At 61.6% G+C, this 5608-nt stretch overlaps 1 long non-coding RNA gene across 1 annotated transcript; it reads right to left on the reverse strand.

Annotated features, from left to right (window-relative positions):
* Window positions 1–60: 60 nt before the first annotated feature.
* LOC118159723 lies at window positions 61–1581 on the reverse strand. The gene is made up of 3 exons (XR_004747221.1): window positions 1471–1581; window positions 380–534; window positions 61–202 (listed from the first exon to the last, which is right to left on the reverse strand). It is a non-coding gene; the product is annotated as an uncharacterized LOC118159723 (long non-coding RNA).
* Window positions 1582–5608: the final 4027 nt, after the last annotated feature.

Here is a 5608-nt window from a genome sequence, read left to right on the forward strand (position 1 = left end):
CCCCATCCCCATCCCATCCCCACCCCCATCCCACCCCATCCCCATCCCCATCCCCTTGGGGTCCCCCCGTCCCCACCTGCCCGCCCCCAGCAGCGCCTCCCGCAGTGGAAGCAGAACACGACCACGATGGCCACGGCCACGAAGGCGGCGGTGAGGACGCAGACCAGCACCATCGTGTCCGGCGCCACATTTTTGGGGACCTCTGCAAGGCACCGCGGTGACAAAGGACTTCAGGGTGAGGGGGACCCCCTGAGGACGTCCCCAGGGCTTGGTTTGGGGACGTGGATAGGGCGGGTGGCAGAGGGCAGGAGGGAACCCGGTTGGACCCCCAAGGGATAATTAAGGGGTGTCGGGGGCATCGTTTGGGGGGGACACTCACGTGGTGTGGCTGAAGCCGTGGCCACTGTCACCGCAGAGCCAGTGGGGGCCCCGCGGGTGTCCCAGCCCCGGTCGGGGTCGGTGCCAGCCAGGGCCAGGAGCGGGGCCAGCGCCCAGAGCACCGTGCCAGGGACCAGCGCCATCCTGCTCCCCTGCCTGGCCGCAGCCAGGAGGAGACGGTGACGTCCTCGTCCCCCCACCCTGTCCCCGAGCCCCCCAAAACCAGCCTCCGGCATCACAGCAAGGGTGTGGGGGACGTGGGGGCGGCCACCCCATCGGTGTCCCCAAGTGGGGTCCTGGGTGCGGGCAGGGAGGGGCTGGGTGGGACTGGGAGCGGAATTGGGGTGGGATGGGGGCGCTGGGCAGGGCAGGGGGCTGGGTGGTTATGGGGCAGGCTGTGGGGTGTCTATGGGACAGGGGACTGGGGCAGCTATAGGGCCGGGTGTGGGGCAGCTATAGGGCAGGGGTCCAGGGCAGCTATAGGGCAGGGTGTGGGGCAGCTATAGGGCAGGGTGTGGGGCAATAACAGGACAGGACTCCAGGGCATCTATAGGGCATGCTATAGGGCAGGTATAGAACGGGATGTTTGTGGGGCAGGCTGTGGGGCAGCTCTAGGGCAGGCCCTACAGATGCAGCCCCCCCTCAGCCCCTCCCCGCTCCCTGGGAAGCACGGGGATCCCCGCCCCCCTTTTTCCCCTTTTCCCCCTTTTTTCCCTTTTGTTTTTCTTTCCCCCCCTTTTCCCTTTTTTCCCCTTTTTCCCCTTTTTTTCACTTTTTCTCCCTTTCCCCCCTTTTCCCTTTTTCCCTCTTTTACCCTTTTTCCCCTTTGTTCCCCTTCGTTTCCCCTTTTCCCCTTTTTCCCCCTTTCCCCCTTTTTCCCCCTTTCCCCCTTTTTCCCCCTTTCCCCTTTTTTCCCCCTTTTCCCCTTTTCCCCCCCTTTTTTCCCCTTTTTCCCTTTGTTCCCCTTTGTTCCCCCTTTTCCCCCCTTTGTTCCCTTTTTCCCCTTTTTTTCCCCTTTCCCCCCCTTTTTCCCCTTTTCCCCCCTTTCCCCCCTTCCCCGGGCAGCGGGGGGCCGAGCCCCGCGCCCCTCACCGCGGCGTCCCGGCTGCCGCCCGCCCGGCGCCGCTCGGAGGCAGCGGGACCCGCCCCGGCCCCGGCCCCGCCCGCTTGGCCCCGGCCCCGCTCCTGGCCCTGGCGCTGCTGCTGCACCGGGCAGAGCCGTGGCACGGAACGGCCCGGAACGGCCGCACCGGGGGGGCTGGGAGGAAGGGGCCACGTCCTGACCCCGCCCGGATGAGATGCTGCCCCCCCAGATGTGCCCCAGGCTCTCCAGATGTGCCCCCGTCCAGATGTGCCCCCGTCCAGATGTGCCACGGCCCCATCCGGACGCGCCCCAGCCGCTCCATATATGCCCCGTCCAGATGTGCCCCCACCCCATCCAGATGTGCCCCCACCCCATCCAGATGTGCCCCCATCCAGACGTGTCCCATCCAGATGTGACCCGATCCTGTCCAGATGTGACCCCATCCCGTCCATAGCCCCCATGTGGCCCCATCCCACCCAGATGTGCCCCCACCTCGTCCAGACATCCCCGTCCCCATCCAGATGTGTCCCCATCCAGATGTGCCCCCACCCCATCCAGATGTGCCCTGCCTCGACACCCCCCCCAGATGTGCCCCCCAGCTGCTCACATTCCTCTGCATCCCTGCACCCATCCAGATGTTTCCCCACCCAGCTGCGCCCCCCACCCCTGTCCTCATGGTGCCCATCCTGGGGATGTCCCTGGGGCCATTGAGCCCCCCCCCCCAACTTGAACCATGTTGGCCCCCCCAGCCCCCTCCTGCTCCCCACCGGACCCCAGTGCCACCAGAACGGGAAGGCCAAGGGCACCCCCAAAATTCCTGGCCTTCCCTTGGGGACACCGCAGCTCCCTGCCCCCCTTTCTGGGGACACCACATCTCCCTGCCCCATTTTGGGGACATCCACGAGGCCGAGAGGAAGATCAGGGGGTTGGGGGGGTCTCATCGCTGGGTTCTCCCGCCGGCTGTCCCCCCACAGCAGTCCCCAGGATGTGATGGGCTGGCAGCACCCAATGTCCCAACGCTTCGGGAGCTTCTGGGACCCCCTGGGAACGAGGTCCAGGACCACCACGGGGCTCCTGGCACCTCCTGACTGCGCCTCCCCAGCCCCACCAGAGGGACGTGGTGCCCACCCCTCACGCTGGGGCAAGAGCAGCCTCCGGAGGAGGAGGAGGACGGAGGCTGCTGACTTCTGGCACTAGATGAGCGATGGGATCCCCGTCCTCGTAGCTGCAGAGGGGATGGGCCTCCAGAGCACGTAGGGCCACCAGGAGGAGGCAAGTGGTGGCCACGGTGAGTGGTCATGGTGGGGGACCTGTTGTCCGGAGAGGTTTGGTGCCCGTGTCCAGGGTGGTGCGGGATATCTGGAAGTGGTGCTGGTAACACGGCTTTGGGGCCCACGGAGCCTCTTGGGGGTTGTGGTGGGGTCTGAGCGGCCTCACCATGAAGGCCAAGTGGAGGAAGCCCTCTAAGGACAAGCCCTGGTCCTCGTGGGGGTCTTCAAGCCCCCCGATAGCTGATGGTGGGACCACAGCCGGGCACAAGCAACCCGGGAGGTTCCACCATCAGTGATGGCTTCCCTCGCCAGGGGATGGAGGAGGCAGCGAGGAGCTCTCCAGGACCTCGTTCACACCTTCAAGGAGGAGAACGGGAAGCTCCAGGGCAGCCTTGGTGTGGTGGACCTCAGGATGGAGCAGTGAGGAGGACACGCGGCGAGCTCACAGCCCTGGGCGTTGGGGAGACCTTGGCCTCCTTGATGTTCTTCCTCGGAGAATCCCATGGGATGAGGCCCTGGAGGACAAGGAGCCCAGGAGAGCTGGGTGATACTGAAGGCTCAAGGCTTCAAGGCTCACCTCCGAGCTCGGGAGCTCATCCCAACAAGGAGGAAGCGGGGCAGAAACGCCCGCGTGGATGTTCAAGGAGCTCCTGGCCAAACCCAAGCAGAAAATGGAGGCCTACAGGGGGTGGGGGCGAGGCCGGGCGGCCCGGGAGGATGCAGGGGGCTGGCTGAGGTGGGGGCGAGGCCGCCCTCGGTAATCCTTGATCGTGGCACGGGGGAGAAGTGCCCACAGGCAGGAGGAAGGCCAACGTCCCTCCTGTCTTCGTGAAGGACGAGGAGGACCTGGGGTCAGCCTCACCCCCGGCCCCGGAGCAACTCATCCCGGACACGGGGCCCACAGCCTCCAGCACGGCGCCCAGGAGAGCTGGGAGAACGGGGAAATTGGGGAAATTGTCCACAAAAAGCCCATTTCTGGCTGAGGGTTGGGGAGAGCGGCGAGCGGCAGCCGCCGGCCTGCGCCCTCTGACGTCGCCGCGAGGGGAAAATGAGTTTTTTTCTGCCCAAAAATGAGTTTTTTTTTCAGCCCCTGGGACTGGCACACGGGTGGGCTCCTGGTGGTGGCTTGGGGGCTTCTTCTGGCCTGGGGGGCAGCCACAGCGGAGGGGGCAGACAGACCCCGAGAGGACCAACGATGTGGGCCTGCAAAAGAAAAAAGGGCAGGAAAAAAAAGGAGAGAGAAAAGGAAAAAGGAAAAAAATGGGAAGGGAAGGATGAAAATAAAATTGGAATGGAATAAAATAAAATAAAATAAAATAAAATAAAATAAAATAAAATAAAATAAAATAAAATAAAATAAAATAAAATAAAATAAAATAAATAAAATAAAATAAAATAATAATAAAATACCCCCCACACTCGTCTGAGTCCTTTAGCACAAGCGTGGAGGCCCAGGGATGGGGACAGGAGGAGGAGGAGGAAGATGGTGATGATGGTGATGATGCAGGGGAGGAGGAGGAGCAGAAGGAAGAGGCTGCTGCTGCTGTTGAGGAGGAGGAAGATGATGACGGTGGTGGTAATGAGGAGGAAGAGTAAGAGCAGGAGAAGGAAGAGGAGGAGGAGGAGGATGGTGATGAAGATGATGGTGGTGATGAGGAGGACAAGGAGGAGGAAGAGGATGGTGGTAGTCGTAATGAGGAAGAGTAAGAGCAGAAGGACGAGGAGGAGGAGGAGGAGGATGGTGATGATGGTGGTGAGAAGGAGGAGAAGGGGGAGGAAGAAGACGGTGATGGTAGTGGTGATGAGGAGGAGAAGGAGGGCAAGGAAGATGGGGTCCCTGGGAGGTTTGGGGGACTCCTGGGGGGGCTTAGGGTCTCCTGGGGGGTTTTTGCATCTCCCTGCAGGGATCTGGGGCCTCAGTGGGCTTTAGGGGGTCTCCAGTGGAGCTTTGACATCTCTGTGCAGGGCCTGGGGTGTCCCTGTGGGACTCTTCAGTGTCCTGTGAGGATTTGGGGTCTTCTGGGGTTGGGCTCTGAGGTTTCCTTAGGGCTCTGTGGGGCTCTGGGGTCTTTCTGTGGGGTTTAGGGGTGTCCCTATGGGGTTCTGTGGTCTCCCGTGAGGTTTTGGCATCTCCATGTGGGATCTCTGGAGGATTTAGGGGTCTTCTGTGGGACTTTGGGGCCTTCTATGGGGTTTTTGAGGTCTTCTATGGAGCTTTGGGGCCTTCTGTGGTGTTTTTGGGGGCATTCCATGGGGTATTTGCATGTCTTTGTGGGGTTTGGGGGTCTCCTAAAGGGATACTGGCATATCTGTGGGGTCTCCCTGTAGGACTTTGGGTTGTCCCTGCAGGGTTCAGGGGTGTCCCTGTGGGACTTTGGGGGCTCCTTGGGGCCTTGGCATAGCTCTGGGGGTCTTTGGGTCCCCCCCTCAGGCTTTGGGGGTCCTGCTGGGAGTCCCTGGGGTCCCACTGTGTCACCTTCCCGACCCCAAACACCGACAACCCCAACCCAAACGTTGGGCCCCTTCTGATGGACAAAACCTAAAATTGAGAAAGAAAAATGAGTTTTTCAGCTTCTTTGTCTGCAGCAGCCCCAAAACTTGCAGGGAGTTGGTCCCAGGCTGGCCGTGACCCCCCAAAATTCCTCCTCGTAGCCCCCAGGACTGGGAGGAGCCACTCATTTTGTCCATTTTCGGGGTGATTAGCGTGGGTTTTCCTAACTTTTGGCAATTAACCTCTGGGGTTAATGGAATCCCCTGGGGTAATGGGATCCCCCTGGGGTGAGGGGATCCCCTGGGGTGATGGGGTCCCCCTGGAGTTAATGGGATCTTCCTGGGATTAATGGGATCCCCCTGGAGTTAGTGGGATCCCCTGGGG

Source organism: Oxyura jamaicensis, unplaced genomic scaffold (genome assembly GCF_011077185.1).
Source record: "Oxyura jamaicensis isolate SHBP4307 breed ruddy duck unplaced genomic scaffold, BPBGC_Ojam_1.0 oxyUn_random_OJ71802, whole genome shotgun sequence".
Lineage (NCBI taxonomy): Eukaryota > Metazoa > Chordata > Aves > Anseriformes > Anatidae > Oxyura > Oxyura jamaicensis.